General features: G+C 43.5%; 1 protein-coding gene across 4 annotated transcripts in view; it reads left to right on the forward strand.

The window, feature by feature from the left end:
- The window catches only part of ATP10B (ATPase phospholipid transporting 10B (putative)), a 181,668-nt gene that overhangs the window by 121,728 nt on the left and 48,642 nt on the right, over positions 1 to 11,298 (forward strand). For 2 of the 4 annotated variants that reach the window (XM_027747677.2, XM_039390989.1), the window contains exon 1: positions 7,934 to 8,433. The exons of the other annotated variants lie outside the window; for them this stretch is intronic. The gene's annotated coding sequence lies outside the window, so the exon portion shown is untranslated. Of the gene's footprint in view, positions 1 to 7,933; positions 8,434 to 11,298 lie in introns of those variants that run through there. 4 annotated transcript variants of the gene reach the window in all.

An 11,298-nucleotide genomic window follows, 5' to 3' on the forward strand; every position in this document is an offset into this window, starting at 1 on the left:
ACGCTGGGGCTGTGCTGTTGTTTGGGCTGGCAGCAAATGGAGAGTTCAGAGTTGTGTGGATCTGGCTGAATTGCAGATGGATAATTACATTCTGCCCACCTAAATTTCCCCTTCCAGCTTTTGGAACTCTGCTGCTCAAAGCCCTTGTGATGGTGTCACTCTGCTCTTAATTGGTCACCACCTTCCACTGCACAGGAACTGCATTTCAGTGAGGAGTGAGGTGACCTTGTGTGTATTGTGATATCCCCATGGAAAATTGAAAATCCATGTAAAAACTGCAGTTTTCCTGCAAGTCTCATCCCAGCTGCCAACGTATCCCCAATGATATGTTTTTGGTACTATGTGCTTGTAAAGTAGTTGCCTCTAGTTTACCTGGAAATATTAATTTTTTGAAGTTCTTCTATCATACAGTTACCTTCTGCTGTTTTGGCAATAAGTCTTAGTCACCTTTTTCTTTTTTCTTTTTATCATTTTTTTATAATGTGCAAGGCATCACTGGCCTCTATCCTCAGTGTTTAAAGTGACCTGAAATTCAGGGATGAGAAGAGATTGTTCCAGAACTGGAGACCCCCTGCAGAAGCTCCCACACATCCAGGCTCTGGCCATGATGTTGAGTCAGAGCATCTCATCAGACAAAATGAAGCAGCACACAAGTGGGTAGATCAACATCAGCACAGTCAGTACTGCAGGAGATTTTGTCACCCCGGGGCTGGGCCATCCACATGGTGCCTGAATCCCACTTCCCCATTCCCAGGGCCATCTGAAAGCTGGTGCTGGGAGTGCTGGAGCTCTGAAGTGGGTAGTGCCAGGTGTGGGTATTGAAGGCTGAAATTATACATGTTCTCCTATATTTAACTGTAATTAAGCAGACATTTGGGTATCCATTCATCTGGTTTGTGCTTTTTTAGGCTTGCCACCATTCAGTAAACACATCTTTTTAGCTTTAGTCCTCACATAAGGTATATGCACAGGAGTGATTAAAAATGTTAAGCTGTGCAAGGTTGAGTTCACATTAATCTTGTGGAAAATGTGTTTTGATGCCATTTCCACCCTGTCTCCTGCAGCCTTCTCTAAAAATGAAAAAAAAAAAAAAAAAAAAAAAAAAGACTGTTTAGGAGAATGTGTTCCTCCCTGGCAAAGAAAAGAAAGAGGAACAAATCCTGTGCAGCACATGGGAGAGCTGCAAACTTGCTCCCAGCTTTTGCAAACAGCACTGTAATGAGACTCCTCTTGGAGATCTGTAGTAAAAAATGGTCTGTGATGTTCCTGCCAACAGCACCACGTTCTCTTTCAGGAACCTGGATGGTGTTTGTGCTCTGAGGCTTTGGAAAAACAAACAAGTAGTTGCTTGAGCAATGCAGCTTCCAAAGCCTGGCTTAGGGCAGGAGGGTTCAGGGCTCCTGGTGGGATCAGCCCCTGCAGAGGGCTGGGGGCACTTGCACTGCAGCCCCTCTTTGGGGCACTGCCCCGGGGGGCTCTGCAGACTCTCACTCGTTTGCACAGAAGTTGTGGAGTATTATTGTCTGAATTTCTACTTATTTGATTCAAAATTTCTTGCTGTGGAAGGAAAAGGGGAATGATGGACAGACTGGTACCTTAATACCCCGTTTCTCTTTGCATCCAGGCTACAGAGAAATGTTGGCTACAGCAAAGTCTACAGCAGGGCTGAGCAGTAAAGCTGGTTTTGTTCACTCCTATACTTGTTAAGAGGAGTCTCTGCCCCTGGCCCCTCTACAGTGCAGTTTAGTTCAAAGGTACAACTGACTTTGCTTTAGCAGTGACAAATACTAGAAGCCCAGGAAAATGCAGGGTCAGAGGAGATGTGAAATCAATGATACATCTACACTTATTTTGGGAAAGCTACTCTGTTGTGTGTAATATATTCTGAAATATCTTATGGATACTCTAAGACATGCACTTGGCACATGAATTGGTTCACATGTGGTTTGAATGCGGTATATTCTTAATTTTTCTTTAGACAAACTGCAAAAGACAGTGGCAGTGCTGTCCCTGGCTCCTGACACAGTTTGCATCAGTCATTTCATATCTGCAAACCTCACACAGAATAACCACACAGCTCCCATAGGCCTCTCGCATTCTGCACTTAGGACTGTGGTACAGCTGCTGAGGGATTTAATAGTTTTCAAGTGTGGAGGGTTCAGCTGATTTCCCCCAGTGATGGAGCAGCTGCACTGAAGCCAATTCAGCTTCAAGAAAACAGCCCTGAGTGTGACCTGCCTGTGGTTCTTGTAATACTTGGGGCATCTGGGAGTTTTAGTGCTGGGAGCTTCAAAGTACAGCTGTGGAATGGCAAGTGTTTTCACCGTGCTCCAGACCCGGGAAATCATCCAGCAAGAAAGGAACAGTGGATGTTCTGCTGCCATTCAGTCACTGTGTGTTATTGGGGTCTGTATTCTGCTCTAGTACTCCCACATTGCTGTCACTTAATTATAGCCCACTCTGCCTTAGGTCTCATTCAGGTTCCAGGTTATGTTCAGATTTGTTTTGTTTTGTTTCTTCTGTTTGTTTGTCCTGCTGCCCTCCTCAGGGCCCTTGGAGCAGGGGAAGTGTTGATGCTCAACCTCCCACGGTACTTATTTGTTCTCTGGGAGTGTATTTCTGCCACAGACAGTGTTGTCACCAGATTATGTGATTTAATAGTTTGCAGGACCTGTAATAATGAGGCAAAGTAGAACTGGCCAACATGGTGCACCTTCCATTTCAACCAGTAGGTGAAGCTGAGAACATTTATTGGACAGAATTACTGCCTCCCTGCCATTAATAAAACTAAAGGTTTTGGGTAGTGCTGCACAGTTATTTCTCCCTGTGAATTTATGAGGGCATTCGGGGAGAGCTGTTTTTCTTCCCCTGCTTCCCTGTGCCTGCAGTGAGTGATGGTTGTGCCTGTGAGGAGAGCACAGAGCAAACAGTTCATAACTGAAACTGCCTCCAGGAGAGCTCTGCTGGGCAGCAAAGTGCTCTAATGGAGCAGCAGCCAGGGTGGGCAGGCTGTAAAATAAATGCATTGCTACTTAAAGACTTGTCTGCACTCGCTTTATACCTCACTTGTGCCTGATACAGGAAATATTTGCAGTAGAGGTATTTCTGAGCTTCTTCTCAGGCAGTTCTGCTCATCTTCAGTGTGCTCTGTCAGTCACCTGCTGCCTCTGTGCCTGTCCTGGTAATCCCTGCAGTGCTGCACGGTGAAAACAACCCTAAAGCTGGGCTGTGAACTAGTAAACTTATAAAAGAGATGTCCAGTTCTACTTCTAGTCTTGCACACTGCATAAAAGGAAAGATTCTTACTATTTTTGTTTCTTACACCACATGTACCAGAGAGGAAGTTTTAGTTTCTGTGGTTCAAAAAGGGCACCTTCTAGGTCCATTAAGAAAAAAAAGGGAAGATTTTAATATATTTGTGTTCCTAATCCAAGTCAGTAGAAAAGTGTCTTTTTTTTCTATTAAAATCTGTAGAATATTTCCCTAAGGGCGACAAGATAAATATACTGTTTGCACTAAAACAGTAATTTCTAATAAATGGCCCTGACCTACTTTAATGCTGTTACATGTGTAATTGGGGCAAACTAATGTGTTAATCTTTCTTTAAAAATGGGAGTGGCCTGCAAAGCTGTAAATACAGAAACAAATATAGGAGATTCAGCCCCAAGTCCACAGTGTCTGCCTGCTGTTTGTCTTTAAAGTGTTGTGCTCTTAAAATTACAGCTGTGAGTTTGTCGGGCTCTGGGACTTGTAAAGTGCTCTGCTGATGTGGGTTAACCCAGCACAGTCTGCACAATTCTACATTTTTACAGGCAGTAGTTTAGTGTGGAATCCTGCTGGGATGAAGTGCAAGGCTGGGGCACTGGTTCCTGAAGTTTTGTCCATGCTGGGACACTAACAGTCATTTTTCTGTTTGCAGAATGGGTGGTTCATTTACATCAGCAAATCTTTACAGTGACCACCTGGCTAATGGTTGCAAAACAGACAGAGGCCTTTAAATGAAGTGGTAAAGTATTTCTTGTGCTGCTCTTTTGTTGATTAGAGCCAGAATCATTTGATGTAGAATCATTTAATATGTGAATGCTCTGCCTGTTTATTGACACTGTCACTGCTCACCAGTTCAGTTGTGTCCTGGGTGATAAATTAGGGTTGTACAAACTCCTTGGCACCCCTTTCCACTGAGAAATCACTAAAATGCATTTTGTTTTGTAACTTCAGCTTGTGTGCTGCTATTCTTTGGGTACCTATCCGTGTACAGCACACCCTGGGACAGCCCTTGAGAACAGCCTCATGTTGGTTGTACCACTGAGCTCAAGAACCAGCACCACCAGCTGGCAATGACCTTTGCTTGGCAGGAAAAGGTGGAACTCCCTATAGAATAGTCTTGAAATTGGCTTTGTTTCTTTCAGATTTCTGTAGGAAATCACCCTGAGTGTATCTGTATATGCTATATAACTGTATTTTATGAAATTATGGGTAATAAGTTTTAGAAGAGACCCTGACTTTATTTCTTGGTGTTATAAAATCAAAAATTCCATCAAGCACATACTTAATACTGGAAGAATTTGATAAAAGGATTGGCAAGTGTTACTAGGAAGTCAGGCTATGCAATGTCGTGCCCCAGATTAGGAACACTGACACTTCAGTTTTAAAAACAGCTCCCTTTTCTCTTAGCAGGGGCAGTGCAGCTCCTTGGGGGAGAGGTCACAATTAGCTCTTGTGAACGAGGTTCTCAGGGCGTAGGCACTGCCTTTCATGCTGGCGTTCCCTGAAAAAGGGGCTCAGGTCTGACAGATTCCTTGGACTGTTGTGTAATGGCAGGATTGACAGACGTGACCCGTGGGGTTTGTCCAAGGGGAATCTACTCCTGCAAATAGTTTCTTTTGCAGAATTCACATGACAAGTAACAAACCATGTCTTGGGGCGCTGCAGTGCAGTGATGAATGAAGAGATGCTGTACCAGACACAGAAATAGATGATTTTGCCGAAAGACTTTGTCTTCTGCTGCCAAGAAAAGCTGTGAAATTGCCGTGCAGGAGCTGCAGGGTCAGCCTGGTGCAACAGCAACTCCAGATTGGGGTTGTGTTTAACCTTCACCCACTCAGGCAACGTCTCACTCACCTTATCCTGAGGAGCTGCAAATGTGGCACCGTCACTGCAGGGCTGGAACTCCCAGCACCCCTCTTTGGGTATTTATAACTTCACTGTGTGCTGAGGGAGTGAGGAGGGACAGCAGGAGCAACACAGCACTCAAGGCAGAGAAGGTAATTAAGAAATAGAAAAGAAGAAGGAACACAATGTAAGGGTTTGAATCTGTCTCTGAATTTAAAGGAGATTCATTGTTCACAGCAGGTCAGCTGGGCTTACACAAGATAACTAACAAATGAGTAAAATTCCAGGAAATCAGACTGACAACTTCCCAGGCTCATGGTATTGCCTGTTCAAAGCAAAGCTGTTAAACAATTATGGTTTCCATCATCCACTTCAGGGTCAGAGCCAAGCCCAGCTCAGTTAATAACTGGAGATGAGTGAGTCAAGTGCCCCAGTACCAGCAGGTTGTAACCACCTTCAAGGGGAAGATATAAATTACAATCAGGTGCTTTTAAAAGCAAAACCATCAGCTTGAAGTCACTTCAGTAACACTGTACTAGGCTGCTCTGACAGGAACACCACCTTGGGATGCAGTGGTGGAGAAGCTCTTCCACACACTCTGGGACCAGTTGTAACAGTTCAGGGTTTGTTGGGCAGACTTGGCTGCAGGTCTCTCCTGTGTCAACAGTATAAGCAAGAAGAGAATGATAAGACCCTTTTTCCTCTGACTCAAGAACAGATTCGTACCCCAGTGCAATTTCAGTCGAAAATGTTGTATGTGAAAAGTCAGCCTAGAAGTGGATTTATTTCTCCATCAGACTCACACAGCATTTGTGCTTATTAATGCTTTTTGTTGTGCTTGGCTTTGAATGTCATCTGGTTTGGGTCAAAATGAAATGGAGTACTTTGAATAACCAGTCTTTCAATTTGCATCAGAAATCAGCCACCCTCCTACTTTACAGGCAAGCAAAAAATATTTGCTGTTTTCATTGAAACCTTGGCTACAAATCATCAGAGTGCCTGTCTGCTTCATGTTCTGCTCTTTAATTACAGAGTAATTAAAACCTGAAATTTGGGCCAGTGTTTGTGATGGTATAAAGTTCTACAACCAAAAAATAGCCCTCAGAACAGATGAACAAAACCAGCTTTGCATGAGTTAGAATTTAGTGTCTTAAATTCTTGGGTATTTTGGAAATGAAAGAATAATAGCAAAAAAAGGAGTTTGCTTTTTTTCATTTAAGGCTATTCTTCAGAATGTTTTCACAGTCTGATACTTATCATTCTGCTTTAAAGGCACATTTCAGACTTAAGTAATTTTGAACAGAATTAAAATTTCCTCCTTTCCATTGGTTAAGTAGTAATTAACAATACAGGTTATGATAATATGGTCTCAAATGTTGCAATCAGATGTAAGTGAAGATCAGGTTTGGAATTTAGATTTCTTAAATTCCTTTTGGGTTCAGTCTTAACATTTGCTGCTCTGATATCACTTTGATTCCACTCTGCCTCTCATTTTTGGAATCAGACAACTGGTTGCTCGTTATCATGATGATTTTGCACTCATGCAAAGACTGCACGAGTCGTTTGCTGCAAAGCAACAAAAAAACAAGCCTGGGGAGTCTTCAGTGTGCCAGAGGCACATGTTTGCTTTTTATCTTAAGGTTTTTTGTGTTTTCAGACCTTACTGAAAACACAGAGCTTGAACATAGATTGGGAGAGGGAGTTTGACCTTCCAGAGATTCTGACGAGGAAGGATCTGCCCCCAGAGTGAGGAGATGCTCAGAGAGGGTACCAGCCTCTGTTAGACCCAAAATTGTGCCAGTGTGAAGTGTTACAGCCCTGTGCCTCCCATGACACCCTGTGCCACCCTGTGCCTCCTGTGCCACCCTGTGCCTCCTGTGCCTCCCTGTGCCTCCTGTGCCTCCCTGTGCCCCTGTGCCACCCTGTGCCACCCTGTGCCACCCTGTGCCTCCTGTGCCTCCCTGTGCCTCCTGTGCCACCCTGTGCCACCCTGTGCCTCCTGTGCCACCCTGTGCCACCCTGTGCCTCCTGTGCCACCCTGTGCCACCCTGTGCCTCCTGTGCCTCCCTGTGCCTCCCTCAGCCCATTGTCTTTGGCTTTGCCTGGTTTTATACAGTAACTGCTGAATAACAGAGGTGCTGCTTCACAGTTCTGCTCTTTACATGTAATCCCTGTGTGCTCTGAGTGCAGCCTGAGTGAATGGAGAAAATGAAGTTTTCTAAAATTTTCCTAGATCTCACTTTTTTAATGTGCTTTTGAATCTCTGCCTGTGGTCCCTCACTGCAGCACCTCTGATACTCTGTAAAGACACAGTTTCTGAAGGGACTGGGTTAAGTTCTCTTGCTTCATGTATTTTTCTTCAGGAATAAGATATGACGTTTCCCAAAATTACTTAATAATTGCTGTTCCCTCCTAAAGGTCTGGCTTGCAGGACAAACCCAACCACCCTTTGTCTCTGTGGGACACTGTAGACCACTTTTCTCTGAATTCCTGCTTCAGGAAGAGCCAGACTGGTTCCAGTAGATTGAGGCACCTGCAATAATTTGCAGTGTGAGTGGAGCAGCTTCACCTTCTTCCCAGCACTGCCCCTGAGCTGCTCCAGTTACTCATTGCTCTGGAACAAGGTGACATTTCTTCAGGTAAATGTTGTATCTCTGTGACCTGGGAGAAGGAGGAACAAGGAAGATTGCAGAGGAGATGAGATATAGGTAGAATATTATGGTTATAAACCTTTCTAGGAAAACTAGCCTTGACCTGGCACAGTGTAAACTTTGGTCTCTCAGATTTTATTACCATGGGTTTGGGGGGAAATCCTCTGCCAACAAGGGAACTTTTGTATTAGACTATTTTGTGGCATCATAAAATAGTTTCTGTTGTATTATCTTATTTTACTATCTAGTTTATTTAAATGCAAATATGTGCATCCCAATTACCTTATCTATGGAGGATGACAGTACAGGATTAAAAAAAAAAAAGAGAGAGAGATAGGGTTGTAGGGAATCTTGCTACTGCTTTTAAAAAGGAGTTGATGCTTCCAAGAAACACTTCACAGGTACATGTTATTATTATGCATTTTGTGCTCAGCTTCTTTTATTTCTGGTGGTCTTCAAGGCCAAGGAAATGTGTGAGCAGGGAGGGGGGATCAGCTTCCTGCACCTTAACCTGTGTCCATCCTCCCCCAGTTCCCATGGTCCTCTCAGGTCTCCTGGTGTTCTCCCTGTGCTTCAACACTGCCAGGAAGGAGTGTCTGGACTGAGGGGATTTTCACATCCTTTTTTCAGAAATGTCTGACGACAATTGCTCTGGACAGAACCAGAACAGGTTTGTGCTGTGCCCACCCCTGGTTCCCCAGCCCAGGAGTTACTGGATGTTCCCTCTACAATGCTTGTGATTGGATCCTGATGGAGCTTTCCCTGGATCTTTGACTGACGTGGAGCTGTGCCCTGGTGCATTGGCAACCTTTTTAGCCACTCTGCTTTTTCTTTCCATTCACATAAATAAGTAACTATTCTCTTTGAGGCACTTTAACGTTCAGATTTGGGGAACCAAAATTAGAGTCAGCACATTCTGACAAAAACATAGTTGCATAAAAGGTTTTTACATATAAAGGATCTTCTGGTCACTTTCCAGTTTATTTTCAATTTTTCTGCTTCCTTTTGGAATTTTTCAGCATTGCTGAGTTCCCACATGAACATCTGCAACATAATTTTGATCCTAAGTGCTTTATAATCATACACTCTATAAATATTAGATTGTCTTTTAGAGGCCACTTCACTTTGATTTTGAATATTAAGTGGAACAAACACAAAAAATTATTGTTCAGACAATTGCTCTAATTTTGGTGTCCTCATTTCTGGGCTAAAATGTGACTAAATTCTGCCATTGCTGGAGTTTGAAACACATGGTCTTCTAATTAAGTAGTGTGCAGGACCACTAAGAGAGCAGGAGATAGAGGCATACATTGGATTGAAACAAATATTAGTCTCTTTTCAGGAGCAAAAAAAGACTTTTGAATAGCCAGATGAGAGCACAAGGGAATGCTTCCCCAACCTGCAGCAATGGGAATGTTTCTCATGTGTTATATTCAGGAAAACAAGAGAGCAGTGCACAAAGCCCCCCACAGACAGAGACGCTGGGCTGGATGGGTTTCAGCTTTCCAAGGAAATCTTTGCTGATTAAAGGAGCTCCCAGCACAGTGGCTCTACAGTTTGCCTCACTTTGCCTTTCCCTGACTCTGACCTGCCTCCCCCCCCCCATCCCTGTCTCTGTGCTTTCCCTTTCCCCAGGATCTGGCTGGAGGTGACTTATCCCAGGGCTTTGCTGAGGCCACCTGGTTGTATCTGCCCTGGAAGTTACTTTGCTTCTGCTGAGTTACTGCAGTCACACCTCATTTATGTTTTGGAGGGCTTATTGCACTCTGTTACTCCAGTACTGGTTTTAGATTGTTCACGACCCAAAAAGAAAATTGATAACTGGGTCCAAAATTCTTAAATACTTTAAGGATTTTAAAAGATGGACTTTTCCCAACCATGTTTGAAATTTCCATGAAAATATATATGCACATAAAACCTTTTGAGGATGTGTGGTGGAGTTCACTGCCACAGGAAGCCTCAAGAAAAGTCTTGAAAACCACAGCCCTGGCTGCCCTTTCAATCTGACTCTCCAGGTAGCACCTTGCCATTCTGGGCTCTGTAAAAGCTCTGTGCAAGTCCCACTTCCCAAAGTGTCCTCAGCTGCAGAGGTGAGGGGGCAGAAGCAACCCCCTTGTTGGAAGGTGGGAATGGTGCAGGAGTTACCTCTGCCTGCACTGGGAGAAGTCCAGTGGCCCAGGTGTCCCAAGGAGAGCCCCCCAGAGCTTTGGGTGTGCTGGCAGAGGGACACTCCTTGCACCAGCCAGACCATTTCAGTCTAATCTATTTAACTGAGCACATAATGTGGGAGACCAGAGCAAGCTCCACAGAGTGGAGTCAAACACAGCACCCAGCATTACTGTTTGCAAGCTGGAAACTTCCTTCTGGAATAATATCTGATAATCATCCTTGTGTGCATGCCCTGGATGTCAGCATATGCTGAGAGCACATCTATTTTCAAACCAGTCTTAACAACCCAGCTGCAACCCTGGGGAAGAGTGTTGTGCCTGAACATGCTCAAGCTCCAGGGAAGTTCTGCATCAGGCACTCTGTCCTCGGCACAGAGCCTTCTAATTAACCTATTATTGCAAGATTTTGGAGTTTATTTCCAGAGGAGAGAGAATCTAGTCAAGACATGAAAAACGTGCCAGTGTAATTCAGTAATAGGAGAGTGAAGCCCTGTGGTCTAATGACACACCAGATTTATGAAAAGCTCTTTTCTGTGTATCCCTCACAAACACAAACTTGCACTCAAACCCATTAGATAATTGTTAATCCATATGACATTTCTCTTGTTAGTTGAATGACAACAGTCTGCATTGACCAGCTTTTTTTGAATGAAGTAGATTTTTTGAGCTCTTTTTTAATTCTACAACATTCTTTCATACTGCAAGTATTATGTCTCTAATTTGAAAGGCTAAAGGATAATTTTAGGCTATGGTCTGTATCCTGCTCATCAATGTAATTGCCTTCCTCCTTCTTCCCAATCTCCTTTCCTTTTTCTGGTAGTCTTAACCACAAAATATTTTCTCTGAACTGTGACTGAGGAAGAGTTTCTATACAGTACCACCAAAAAATGAAAGACATTTCTAGCAGGTAACTACAAAGCAGACAAAGAAGTTTGTGGCTGAAATGTCTGTAATACTCAGCTCACTTGGTACTATTTATCTCCTTGGCCAAACCTTCCCTGGCAAGGCTCTTTTGAGTGGATGCCACATCATCCATATGAGCATCAAGAAGAAAAATCATTGCTGCTTTCTTAGGAAATAAAATAAACTTAAAAGTTTTGGAATAATATTTTAGACAGGACTTATGTCTTCTTGCCTTAGAAGTGAAGATGTAGAAGTGAAAATATCAGCTATTTTTAGTTGTGGTTCCTGATGATGCACATATCTGCATCTTAGTGCTGATTCTGTTCTCACAGTCCTGATTTGCAAAAATAAGCTCCACCCTGTCTGAAATTTTGCCCTGAAGTTCAGAAATACCCAACCAGCTTTTGAAAATGAGATACAGACCTTGCCTTTCTTTGATAGCTCTGGAAGTGACTGCTTTGTGT

The sequence above is a fragment of the Pipra filicauda genome, unplaced genomic scaffold (assembly GCF_003945595.2).
Source record: "Pipra filicauda isolate LSUMZ 115617 unplaced genomic scaffold, ASM394559v2 scaffold89_size2521313_pilon, whole genome shotgun sequence".
Taxonomy (NCBI): domain Eukaryota; kingdom Metazoa; phylum Chordata; class Aves; order Passeriformes; family Pipridae; genus Pipra; species Pipra filicauda.